Raw genomic sequence first — 14,314 nt, forward strand, 5'->3', positions numbered from 1 at the left:
TTTTACAACTGATGGAGAAGCTGGTTCAGACATTAGTATCTTATCTTTAGACGTTCAACAAGGACTTGGGCTATCTCCACAGCATGTTTTCCATGAATTAGTAAAATGTATACAGAGAAGTAATTTCTTCTGTCTATTAATAACTAGGTTTTAGAATTTTTATTTGTGGCTAATGTCTAGCCTATATATACTTGTAATATCATTTACAGCTGTTTTTCTTTTATCCCCAAGGGACCTTTCCTAAAGACAGTTATGATTCGAGAAAATTAAGTACTGATTATCTGAACGAGTTGTCTGTTTCTGTCAGGTCTGTTACCTCTTTCTGGATATCATTATATTAGAACCTGTTCCCCCATTTTTTTTTTTTTTTTAATGAGACAGACTATTGGTCTGTTGCCCAGGCTGGAATGCAGTGGCACGGTCTAAGCTCACTGCAGCCTCCGCCTCTTGTGTTGAAGTGAATCTCCTGCCTCAACCTCCCAAGTAGCTGGGATTACAGGCATGTGCCACCATACCCGACCAATTCTTGTATCTCTAGTAGAGATGGAGTTTCAACATGTTGGCCAGGCTGGCCTCAAACCCCTGACCTCAAGTGATCTGCCCGTGTTGACCTCACAAAGTGCTGGGATTATAGGCGTGAGCTACTGTGCCTGGCCACCCCGTTACTTCTTTCTGAATCTATCCATCCTAGATTGATTTCTATATGTTATTTGAGGAGAAAGAGTCCTCTTCCTATACAGCTCTAAAATTCGTATCTGAGAAGCAGAATCAGTCTTTTATGATCAGCAGTTTTCAAAAAGTCTGGCAACTCTTGGAGGCATGTAGAGGAGTGATCTGGAAAGTCACTAGAGATTTAGCCCAACCTCTTAGAAGACATTGAGAAATGCACGTTACAGCCGCAGAAAATAAGAGGAAATAAGTAGCCACTTGGAAGCCTCTTGCTTGGCTAAAAGGGAAAAGTATTAACGGGATCTGTACATTCAGAATTTACTGTAGTCCCATTTCACAATTTTAAGAATCAGCACACTTTTTTGTTGTTTGTATCTAATAATATACTACCCAGCAGTTCGGGGCAAAAATGGCAGTGAGTTATTGATGGGTTCTTTTACATGTCAGAGGGCTAAAGAAAATAAGATGAGAAGAGTAAAAAATACATGTGACTGAAAGAACTTCATGAAATGTTCCAAGGGCCTTTTTTGTTTTATTTAGTGAATTTTATCTGTTGAAACTCTTTTGAGTTTCTTGCTGTTTATTTATTATTCCTAAATTACAGTTTGGGAATGAGTGAATTAGCTAAAATTTACATGCTCCGGGCATTTTCAAGTCATGCAGTAATGCTAAGTGGTATTAGGGTATTTATAAGTTGTGGGATATAAACCAAAACTTGGGGACAGACTTCGCAATGGTCCAAGAGCAGAGGTTTCCTAACACATGACATCTGAGAAGCCCTCTCCTAAGAGTCACCTGGGACATATTAAAAGTCCAAATCCTTAGATTCTATGCCCACAGATTCTAATTCAGAAGATGTAGGGGGTAGAGCTTAACAAGCTATAATTTTTTTGAAAATTCCCCCAGATAATTCTAACGTGCAGCCAAGTTTGAGAACTCCTCTCCTGGGTACTCTAAATACATAGTTGGATAGTTTCTAAATAAAAGAGAATTGAAGGCAAGTCATACATAGTCCATAGGAAACAATGGGGAACAAGAATTTTCTTACAGTCGAGAGGAGAGCAATTATAGAGGAAAACGCCATAAAGTTAAAATAATGCAACACATAAAATTGACTTTTCACTTTATAAGTTGGAGTGAATTCACTTTTGATTTGCTATTCAAGGGAGACCGGCTATAAAAATGAGTTTAAAATGTAAGGGAACCAGAGGGCAAATATATTTATTCAATTTGGACCACGGCCAGAACACCAGTAGATGTTAACATCAAAAGTCCTATGAAAAATGACAGTTGTTACACACGGTTATATTATTGAGAATGGAGTCTAAGTGTCTTCTGTCAACAAGTGCCCTGTAACTGGTGTTTGAAGTATTTACTGTAGACTCTCCTTTACTGTCAGTACCTAGCAACATTTCCTTCACTAAGATTGTTTTACCATTTCCATCATAAAGCCCATATTTTAAGGGTTGTAACTGGATGGTGGTTTTAATTTTTGTTTGAAACTTGGCAATTTGACTTAGAAAAACACGTACAAATTATTTCAAAGAGGTTTATTTTTGTGGTGAAAAGTAGCTCTTGTCAAAGCTTTTTCTGTGCTTTGCTTTCAAATGAAAGTTTACAGGCCATTAGTCCATAATGTGAATTAACCCCATTTGATATTTTTTCCTTTCCTTTAAAATGGTAAAGGACGGTTATTCACGTTGGTGAAGTGTTTACTGCATATTTGCTGTAACTGCATTACATTTTTAAAATCTTATTTCTGCGGGACTTTGGCATTATTATTGTAACTGCTCCAGAATGTACACAGATGGCATAATGGATTCAAAGGCAGTTTTACGGGAACATAGGGGCAGTCTATGAAGTAAAAATCCATTTCCAGAATGGCAGCATGAAATGGCCCCATTTGACTGCCTCATCTCATGGCACCTTGCCTGAGTAGGGGTAGGTGAACAGTTTAGGGGAAACCTGAATCAGTTCAAGTCTTTACCCAGTTAGCTGAATTATTAAGTCTGCTTAAAAATGCAGGAAGAAAAAATTGTCTCTTAGTTTTCTCAACTGAACCTTTGTTGTTGTTTATTCGGCAGTAGTAAAAACTATTTCTATATAGTTTCTATTATGTGTTGAGTGACATTCCTCATTGCAGAGGAACAAAGGTGGATGGCCAACACTTCCTGCCCTGGAGGAGCTTAGAATCTGTTGAGGAAAGACAGATTCAGCAACAACTAAGTGTGGTATGGCCTGAATGTCACCACCAATATGGGGAAATTATTTTGGAAACAAAGAGAGGGAGCCAGTAACTGCCTTTTCACTTCAGTGTTTGATCTTTCTTTATTTCTAGAAAGAAATATTTTTTGTTTCTGGGCTTGCTCAGCAGATGCTTCTCTCCTCTTACTCTGTGTCAGCTATTTGTAGTAAGACAGTATATTCGTTTGCTAGGACTGCTGTAACAAAGTACCATGGATGGGGTGGCGTAACCAACTATATTTCCTCACATTTCTGGAGGCTGTAAGTCTGAGACCAAGGTGCCAGCAGGGTTGGTCTCTCCTCAACTTCTTTTTTTTTTTTTTTTTTTTTTTTTGAGATGGAGTCTCAGTCTGTTGCCTAGGTTGGAATGCAGTGGTGTGATCTCAGCTCACTGCAACCCCCGCCTCCCAGGTTCAAGCAATTCTCCTGCCTCAGCCTCCTGAGTAGCTGGGATTACAGGTGTGTACCACCACGTCCGGCTAATTTTTAGGTTTTTAGTAGAGACGGGGTTTCACCATGTTTGTCAGGCTGATCTCGAACTCCTGACCTTGTACTTCATCCACCTTGGCCTCCCAAAGTGCTGGGGTTACAGGTGTGAGCCACCATGCCTGGCCAGGTCTCTCTTCAGCTTCTAAAGGGCTGTCTTCTCCTAGTGTCTTTCCTCTGTACCTAATTTCCTATTCTTATGCTGATATTGGTCATACTGGATTGGGTCCCATTGTAATGACCTCATTTTAACATAATTCTTTAAAGGCCCGATACAGTCCATTCTAATACAGTCCACTCCAGATATAGTCCCAGTCTAAGGTACAAAGGGTTAAGACTTCAACCCACCTTCAGTATGAATTTTGGGGGGACACAATTCAGTTCAGAACTGATTATCTACTTGAATTTCTTCATAAATCCCTTTGAACACATTGCATTTGTCTCTGCCAGAACTGGAACACTAGGATGTAGAATTCTGTTGAAGACAGAAATTGCAGTTGCAGCATAGCGGCTAGCTAAAAGATGACGATTTACTCATAGAAGTATCCAGTGGGAAGCTTGACTTATCAACAGGAGTCTCTTTAGGCCTAGATGAGGCGTCCCCAAACTACGGCCCCCCTGCCGCACTTCAGGAAGGGGCACCTCTTTCATTGGTGGTCAGTGAGAGGAGCACAGTATGTGGCAGCCCTCCAACGGTCTGAGGGACAGTGAACTGGCCCCCTGTGTAAAAAGTTTGGGGACGCCTGGCCTAGATGGACTGCTTCAGGTCATCCTGTTTCTCGCAAAGGGCTGTGGGCAGCCTTAAGTGCCCCAGCCTCCTGAGTTGTACCTGCAAAGATTGCAGTTTTCTTGCTCACCTCAACCGGGTGAAATCCCACGGTCACTTCCCCTCTTGAGCCTCACATGCTTTCTTTTCTTTTTTTTTTCTTTCCTTAAACTTTTCAGTTTCTTGTTGTCTCTTTTCTTCTGTCTTTTCTTTAGGCCTTGTGATAACATCTGTAGGCACTTGTGTTTCCTAACTTGCCACCCAGAAGAACTAGGCTGCCCCTTTATAAGGTACTTTATAGATTCCTTTTGTCCTTTCATGTGTGTAACACAAGTCCTTGCAATAGTCCCGTGAGGCAGCAGTGGATTGTGCTCATTATATTGAGGAAGAAATTAAAATTACTAAAGTTCCTTGACATTTTCAGATTTAATGCCTATCGCTTGAACTCTTTGCAAGTGATACTAAAGGTAGGTAACGTGTGTGTTATTTTGCTGATGCCAAATGTGAATTGAACTGAAAGAATATCCAGTCACTTAACTAATGAGTGAGCCAAGCCAACTGCTTCTCACCCACACTGCCACAGGGTCCTGTTCTGTGTTCCCCATCAGTTAAGTAGTTACACTCATGAACTGGTAATAATTCTATTACTTTGTGAAAAATGGTCTCCAAAACAAAAACAACAGCTAGTAATGAAAAGGGTCTTAAAAGGTAGTGTTTTTTAAGCCAGAAAATAAGAGTTTTATAGAAGAAATGATGTGCTTTAGTGTATATGGGAATTTGGAGATTTTGGAAAGTCCCAAGATGGGTCCCATTTCAGTTTTCCGCTGTATTTCCCGAACTGTTAAAGTGAAAGCAGGCAAGTTTTGTCATGAAAGTAGCCCTGTAGTCCTCCCTAAGCTAGTTGACATCCTTAGAATTTACTTGGTTAAATCCTTACAAAAATTTTTTTTTTTTTTTTTTTTTTTTTGAGACAGAGTCTTGCTCTGTCACCAGGCTGGAGTGCAGTGGCACAATCTCGGCTCACTGCAACCTCTGCCTCTTGGGTTCAAGCCATTCTTCCGCCTCAGCTTCCCTCCTGGGACCACAGCTGCGTTCTACCATGCCCGGCTAATTTTTTTGTATTTTTTTTAGTAGAGACGGGGTTTCACTGTGTTGGCCAGATTGGTCTTGATCTCTTGACCTCATAATCCACCCGCCTCAGCCTCCCAAAGTACTGGGATTGCAGGCGTGAGCCACTGCGCCTGGCCACAAAATATTTTTTTAAAGACTGTGTCACAGAGCACCTGTCTGGTCCGTTTCTTCTTATGCCACTTTTTGAAGCCCACTGGTTGTTTTATTCCATTAAAAAACTGTTGGTGAATTTTGAGGGCAAGCTTTTTTCTGTTTTTAATAACTAATAACAGGTAAAGCATACACAAAACAATTTGCACCTACCAAATACATATAAAAGTAAATAGAAATTCACTTGAGCATCTATTCATTCTTCTTAAAATTGTATTTTTTATAATCGTACAATTTTCTTTAGAAAACTAGATTTTAAGATGGGTAACTGTAAACTTCATTTTTTATTTCATTTTCTTACAAATAAAAAATGATACGTTTTTTAAAATTGTTTTTTCTTTAAGGGAATTTTTTCTTTTCTTTTCTTTTCTTTTTTTTTTTTTTTTTGAGACGGAGTTTCGCTCTTGTTACCCAGGCTGGAGTGCAATGGCGCGATTTCAGCTCACCGCAACCTCCGCCTCCTGGGTTCAGGCAATTCTCCTGCCTCAGCCTCCTGAGTAGCTGGGATTACAGGCACGCGCTATCATGCCCAGCTAATTTTTGTATTTTTAGTAGAGACGGGGTTTCACCATGTTGACCAGGATGGTCTCGATCTCTTGACCTCGTGATCCACCCACCTCGGCCTCCCAAAGTGCTGGGATTACAGGCTTGAGCCACCGCGCCTGGCCTGATTAAGGGAATTTTTATGGTAGGAGGTTCTGACTTGACAGTTCAGAACATAGTTAGCTATCTTTTTCTTATAAAGAAGTGATTGTAGAAATACATAAAGAATTTTGGTGAGAGAAAAGTGGTTTGTGTTATCTTGAGCTTCTGGGGGTTGTTACTGTTAGATATTACATAGTTTTAATCTTTAATGACATAAGGAAATACAATATAATGATAAAATACAAAACTAGGTAACTTATGATTCTAATTTGTGGTGTATGTGCAAGGTAAAAAAATTAGTAAGAAACAGTAGAATTTGTTAACAATTGTTATCTCTAGGTGAATTACAGATTTTCTTTTAATAATTTTATGTATTTTCTAAGTTATATACCCTGAGCATGTACTGCTCTTACAACACAAATAAATTATAATCACTAAAATGTCATAGAGAATTTTATTCAACTTCAAGTAATTACCCAAATAATTTCACAATTAAGGGAAAAAGTAATATAAAAATGAACTCAAACCAGCTTTTTTTCTCCATGTGTTTTTTTCCAAGTCAAACCTAAGGCCTTGTTACTCCAAGTGTAACTCCAAGTGTGATCAGTATCCCAGCAGCATAGGCATCACCTGGGAGCTTGTTAGAAATGCAAAATATCAGACCCTCCCCAGACCTACTGCTTCAGCATCTGCATTTTAACAAGATTCCCAGGTGACTCCTCCATGTGTTAAAGTTTGAGAAGTGCTGATCTAAGACACTCTGCCCTCTTTATAACTAAAGCCTGCTTCCATTTTATTCATTCATTGATTGGGGCCATTCCTTTGGTAAACCTTTAAAACGACAACTATGCAGGCTACAGAAGGACTACCCAAGTTTAAGGTAGAATTCATATCACAACCTGGCCTTTTGAAATATGTTTTCATTAAGCTAAAAATGCAGTGGCCTAATAAGAGCTAAGAGAGGGGTAAAAAAGAAAAAAGTATGAGTTCTTACACTTTGTTTCTTCGTAACTAGACAGAACAAGGGAGAAGTAAATTAGGATTTTCAAAATAGCTTTCAGCTTTTTAAGATTAGTGGCTTATAAAAGGACTGAGGCAGGGCACCATGGCTCACACCTATAATCCCAGAACTTTGGGAACACTTTGGTGGGTGGATCATGAGGTCAGGAGTTCAAGACAAGCCTGGCCAGCATGGTGAAACCTGGTCTCTACTAAAAATACAAAAAGTAGCCAGGCATGGTGGCATGTGCCTGTAGTCCCAGCTACTCAGGAGGCTGAGGCAGAAGAATCACTTGAACCTGGGAGGCGGAGGTTGCAGTGAGCTGAGATTGCACCACTGCCTTCCAGCCTGGGCAACAGAGTAAGACTCCATCTCAAAAAAAAAAAAAAAAAAAAGAGTGTAAGGGCCACTCTTATGTGTCCAGAGTAAAGTTTGACCCTATCACTACATTCTGGACCTCATTACAACATTGATTTAGCAATGTTTTGTAAAGATTTCAAGGCATTCAACTAGATTCTTTTAATGGAAACAAGAATCTATTTCTTAAATTTTGCTAGTTTAATTTGAAATTTTCTTCTTCCTCTGTCACTTTTCTGTGATGTTTTAATACTCACTACAAGAATGAGAAAGTTGGTATTGTCCAATGGCAGCATGGAGCCTGCTAACACTGGTTTATTTTTCTCTATGGATACTGCCTGTTTTTTTGTTTTAACTCAAGGTAACTTTACAGTGTGACAGAAGAGAAACTACATTTTCCAGGAAATGGTCACTTTAGTAGCTTTGCCCATAAGTAGAAGCATCTTGTCTCTGTACATTTTTTGCGATTTTCTTCAAGATAACTAAGTTAGTATATGAAAGTTGCCATATTTTGGAGCAGCAAACTTCCAGATTCTAATTATGTGTCTTTAAGACCATTTCTGTAAATATGCACTCAACGTTTGCACTTTTATGTACAAAGAGACTTGGAGGCTTGCTATGGTAACAGATGTGTTACTCGTTCTATAAAATCATTTCCCATTATATCTTTTTAGTGGGCAAGTTCCTTTCCCCTTTTATAGTGGCAGGGACAGCAACACAAGGGCTCTGTGGTGATAATGTGGTTGATGGTCTGCATTTGCAAATTGTATTGTCATTTTTTTAGTAGGAAAAACCTGATAAGATTTTTTTCATGTACTTCTTAAAAATATGCTTCTATCACCAATGATGAAAAAAATGAAACAATTCTAAAGCAGTTAAGCCATAATGTGAGTAATCACTTTATTTTGAAGAAAAGTGTTTTTAAGCATTTGAGCTAGTGAATTTACTTTTAAAATGTATTGTGCTTACACAGTAGATGGTTTTATTTCCATGATGTTTTTTACTACATAATTATACATCTTAATTACGTAATTACTATCATAATTATTATGTAATTGCATGTACTTCCACTAATTACAAAATCAGGAAGTGTAATTATCTAGTAAAAACTTTATGAAATTTCATGCACTAAAAGTTACTTAAAAGGCTATTCCAGTGGTCTGGTGGAAGGCTTTCCATGGTTAGTCTTCTTAGTCATGACTTTAATTTAGAGCTTGAACTCATAGGCCAGAACAAGGATAACTGCCAACAGACCAACACTAAACTGAGTATTGTGATATAGGTAAGATAGACTTTGTCCCTTGTATTTAAGACGTCGGTCAGGCATGGTGGCTCACCCCTGTAATCCCAGCACTTTTGGGAGGCTGAGGCGGGCATTTCACGAGGTCAGGAGATTGAGACCATTCTGGCTAACACAGTGAAACCCTATGTCTACTAAAAATACAAAAAATTAGCCGAGCATGGTGGCACATGCCTGTAGTCCCAGGTACTTGGGAGGCTGAGGCAGGAGAATCGCCTGAACCTGGGAGGCGGAGGTTGTGGTGAGCAGCGATCACGCCACTGCACTTCAGCCTGGACTACAGTGCAAGACTCTGTTCTCAAAAAGAAAAAAGTCAGAGAGTATTTTAATTTTTTTGTGACACACTCTTACAGAGTGTGGTAAGAATAATATCTAAATGTTTGAGGTAGGTACCACAAAAAGTGTCAATGGAAAGGGCAGTTCTTTCTTAGGAAAGAATTGATTAATAGAATCAACAAGGCATTTACATTACAGCCCAGTCTTCTATAATTCTGTAATGTGAATGGCTTATTTAATAGCTGTCTCTGCCTATTATTATTTATTTAATAATAATTGCTATTATTAATAGCAATAATAATCTTATTCAATTTTCTGTTTCTTCAGTTTGGAGAAGGTGTTTTTCCAGTTTGTGTTTGTATTTACTAGATGTGAGCAAATATATCAGGAAAGCATACTCCTTTCTACTACTTGATGTCAAAAGCAGCTTTTGAGACATAAACATAAGTGCACAGACATGTAACATCAGACCCTAAATACAGAAGGTTTAATTCAATAAAGCTATGATGCCTTTACCATTGAAAACGACATAAAAATTGCACAGTGAAACAATAGTCATGACAGCAAATTAGATATGACATCTAAATTACACTACAAAGAGAAATCCCAGAACCATTTTTGGTCTGTAGGAGTCTATTTTAGCCCAAGTTTAAAACCCAATCTAGAGGCTCTGCTTTATTGTCTAAGTAGGGTAATATTGTAGAAGACTAATTGGAGGTTGGTTGAATTAATTGCACATTAATTAGGAGGAAAGGGCTTGTAATATTCATGGCAAAGAAAAGAGTAGATCCGTTAAGTATCATGATAGAATGTACTATGAGTTTCAGGAATAATATTAAATTATCAGTATTTGTGTAGTAACTGTGTAATCTATTACAACATGACCTAAATCAAGCCCTTGGGGTTAGATACAGGTATACTAATTTCCCCTCCAAAATTAGTGCTTTTCACTAGAAATGTATTGAAACAGCCACTTAAAATATGTAAGTTATTTCTTTTAAAAATGTACCCTTAAACATTAAAAGGTTTAGCTCTGTAGTCTTAGGAGGAGAAGACATTTGTTTTTTTCTTAAGCCTTTGTAAAGAAACGCTCATTGTGGTATTACCAGTTATTGAATTTGTGAGTTTTTTGTACCAGCTAAACTTTCCAATAAATGTGAATTTTTTTAAAAAGTCAGTGAACGGTATGAAAATGCCAGTCCCATTTGGTTCAGGCAAATTAGAGGATTTATATTTATCCAGAATTGTTTCATGGTCTCAGAGATGTTTGGGATTTAAACAGATTTAGTCTGACTCTGCTATTTTTCTCTAGTAGTTAGGGGTTATTTTAAAATTGCATATTCTTTTCCTCTTGGGAATCTTTTCTCATTTGCTTAGCCCAGAATTTAATGTCTTAATCATTTCTTACTTGCCTTAACTCTATTGTGATAACATTTCTTCTCATGGTTTCAGAAGTGTTTGTGCTCCCTCTGTGAGACAGCACTGCCTCTCACGTTTCCTCTTAATCTTTTGTTTTTGTTTTGGTGGTTGGTATTTTTTATTTGTTTGTTTTTTACCAGTGTTTGTGCCATGCCAGAATAGCCCTTAATGGTTAAAAGCAAAGTATTTATTTAAGTCCTCATCTTTTCAATTATAATACAGATTTAATTTTGAAACTGACATTGTTTTGTTTTGCTTTGCTTTCTTGCTTTTCATATGAATTGGCATATGTCTTCATTATCCTCTATAATTCTTGATAAATTTTTCATAATTATCTAAGGGAATCAACCATAACTTTTGAAGTCTAATAATGTCCTTATAGCCAGGCACGGTGGCTCACACCTGTAATCCAGCACTTTGGGAGGCCAAGGCGGGCAGATCACCTGAGGTCAGTAGTTCGAAAACCAGCCTGACCAACATGGAGAAACCCCGTCTCTACTAGAAACACAAAACTAGCTGGGTGTGGTGGCTCATACCTGTAATCCCAGCTACTCGGGAGGCTGAGACAGGAGAATTGCTTGAACCCGGAAGGCAGAGGTTGCGGTGAGCCAAGATCATGCCATTGCACTCCAGCCTGGGAAACAAGAGCGAAACTCCGTCTCCAAAACAAAAACAAAAACAGTGTCCTTGTGATGTCTCCAGTAACCCTGTAGGCCCAGGCCAAGAACTGATGTTGATTTTCACATTATATATTAATCAGTGCCATTTATTATTTTATGCTATACTATCTTGTTCATATAATGCTACCCTTCATATACAAAGGAAACCGATCATCAATTTGACTCATTGTTAAACCGGTTCTTCCTGTAGTTGTCATGAATTGATTTAGATCCATCTGCATTCTCTTACCTTGTGGCTAACAAGACAGTAACTAGACAGACTTAGTGGCCCATCATTGTGTTAAGTTAACATTGACTACATTCTCCCTGTATAAAGGCCCTTAGAAAACTTTCTCTCCCTGGCCTGTGAGCCCTGTAAACCTTAGCACCATGCCCTGGAGCTTAAGGCTTAAACCAGTACATAGAAAAATTTGCTGGCTAATTTTAGACACTGATGTACTTTTCTTGTTTTAAGAAATTATTGTAATTTCAAATAGGGCCACAAAAGCAGGTCTGTGTGTAAGTCTGTTACTTTGTTTGTTCCCTCTTTGTGCCCTGCACCCTTACCCAGCTTATTCAGTGAATATGTATTATTGAGTCTCTGTCCTATATGATATTGCTTCTAGAAGTCCTAATACTTCTGACTGATTGCTTATTCGTGCATTCACCTCTGAATACCTCCTTCTTATAGGACTTTTGTGGAGAACATTCACAGCCATTATCTTTTACATTTTCCAGACAATTCCATTGGATACGGGTACATAGTTGACACTTTTCAGATGAGAAACAACTCCAAAAGGATGAATGACTTTCCTAAAGTAGCAAAGCTTAGAAGTGTCAGAGCCTGGTTTTTCTTTTTGCTGTATCACAGCTGCCCTGTTCTTAATCTATTAGGGAAACTTCAGTCTGAAGACAAGTAACTCAAGTACAAGGGAATGGTATGAATTGCTGAGGGATCTCAGCATATACCTCAGGGAAGGTTTCTTGGTGGAGATTTCCTGAGTTGGGTCTTAAAGAGCATGTGAGATTTTAATAGGCATAGATGCAGATATGTAGTCTGAGACTTAAGTTTTGCCTTTCTCACTTTTCTTTAAGTGCTCTATTTAGCTTGCTTTTATAAAGGAAGAACCTCGTTTGACAAATGCATCATGATTTGAAAGCATGCCTGAATTGGAAGTTTAGCCTAAAAGTGCTTATTAAGAGGCAAAGCTTTAAACTCAGGACTGTAAGCTTAAAGGGCATTGTTTTTTTCGCTCTGTCACCTGGGCTGGAGTTCAGTGGCCATGATCTCTGCTCACTGCAGCCTTCACCTCCCAGACTCAAGCGATCCTCCTACTCCAGTCCCCTGCCCCCAGTAACTGAGATTATAAGTGTGTGCCACCACACCCAGCTAATTTTTGTATTTTTTTGTAGAGATGGGGTTTTGACATGTTGGCCAGGCTGGACTCCAGCAACCCATCCGCCTTAGCCTCACAAAGTGCTGGGATTACAGGCGTGAGCCACTGGGCCCACTGTCCTTGAAGGGTATTTGCTCTTCACTCTCCACTGTAACCAGTGGTGGTGCTTTGAAAGAAATTGATCCATCCTACAGGATACATCTGTCAAAAGTGCATCAAAATGTTTTTTTAATCTTAAATAATTTAACTGAGAATATAATAATGTAAGTATTTTGACATGAGAATGTTACATACTGTGATATATCCACTTATCTTAAAACAGATGTCTTTAATGATAAAGAAAAGGAGTGTGATAAGACAAAACAAAATAGAAATTGGAATTAAATGGGATGACTGGCAGACCAAACCAGTTTTATTTAGACAACAAAAATTAAAGTCATGTTAGCATTATGACAAAAAAATGTAAACATGTTTTAAAGCATGGCTAATTTTTTGTTGAATTTTGTTTTTTCGCTAATATTATGGTGAAAGTTTAAACATGTAAGACCTGTTTATGAAGTAAATGTTTACTGATGAACTAATTCTTCAAGTTTATTGGTATATTATATATTGACTTACCAAAAAATGTCGATGCTGAAAAGTCAGTAAAATCCACGATAAAAGAAAGACTGTGAACATTAGTCTGTCTCTAGGAAATTATTCAACAGAGTGCATTCTGGTCTCCGTAAGTGAAAGCTTTATCACTTTGAACAAATAAGCCACAGAAAATTTATTAGTATGCTACAAAGAAATTTTCAAAATAATTAAGACTAAACTACACTTGTCAAAATAAATGAATGAAATACAATTTTGAATCATCTTTCTTCACTTATTGCTCATTTGCATAATTCAGTAACTTACACAGGAGTCTTTCAGTCATTGGTGTGAATTAGCAAGGTTCTGCTATTCCTTGTTGTACGGCAGGAATTACACTACCATGTAATTAGCTATTCCAGACATGGACTAACGGGAAATACCAAAGGGCATAGCAAAATCTAAAGAGACAAGGCAGGGAATCTAAAGACAAGAGACAATCAAAGACACCCAACAAACTCAAGCTGGTAGACCACAGGGAATTTTGAATGAAGCCTCTTAATTTATTTTGAGAATAAGAAATCAGTAGTATGAGAGAAATCTCAACAAGATTAGCTGACTAAGCCTACTTAAAAAAAATATCTCTATAGTGCATGGTGCGCCAGGTTAACCACTCCTGTTTGTTAGTCTGTATACAGCTCAACAAATAGGCGGCAAAGCTTTTCATGGGTATATAGTGGCTTTCCATTGAAGTTTTCACTCTTTGAAGGAGGTCATTTATACCAATGAGATCTGTAGATGCAAATTGCTTTCCCTATATGTGAGGGGTCATTCCTTTCACAGCCAGCTTGCTCATCTCTTTTATAAAGGTTTTGTTATTTTTGTACTGCTCCCAAAGGAATGATGGGAATTATGCCCCCCCACCCCCCCCGCCGCCCCCCATCTAACTTAGCATCCAAATCTTTTCCCTCCAGCTCTGTGAAACTTTTGTGTGTTGATCTTTGGAAACAAAACAAGCTGTTGGCAGCAGCCTTTAACTCTGAATCAGGAAACTTTTTTCCTTCTTGCAGCCTGAAATATCATCTCTTTAGATTTGCCTTTCTTTCTCGCCTAATTCTAAGGAAATATCTTTTTCATTGCAGCAGAGTGCCACTGTAACATGCTGCAGTCATGTGGGAATTCTTGGTAGCAGTGTCCTCAAAATGTCATTTTTAGTTTGGCTTAAATGATGTAAGCTCTAGG

The 14,314-nt window shown here is 38.3% G+C and overlaps 1 protein-coding gene and 1 pseudogene across 2 annotated transcripts in view; both read left to right on the top strand.

Annotated features, from left to right (window-relative positions):
* Nucleotides 1-14,314, top strand: part of POLA1 (DNA polymerase alpha 1, catalytic subunit) — a 318,904-nt gene that overhangs the window by 249,148 nt on the left and 55,442 nt on the right. The window lies entirely within an intron of this gene.
* Nucleotides 1-14,314, top strand: part of LOC101034594 (platelet-activating factor acetylhydrolase IB subunit alpha2 pseudogene) — a 105,124-nt pseudogene that overhangs the window by 1,050 nt on the left and 89,760 nt on the right.

Source organism: Saimiri boliviensis, chromosome X, assembly GCF_048565385.1.
Source record: "Saimiri boliviensis isolate mSaiBol1 chromosome X, mSaiBol1.pri, whole genome shotgun sequence".
NCBI classification, from domain to species: domain Eukaryota; kingdom Metazoa; phylum Chordata; class Mammalia; order Primates; family Cebidae; genus Saimiri; species Saimiri boliviensis.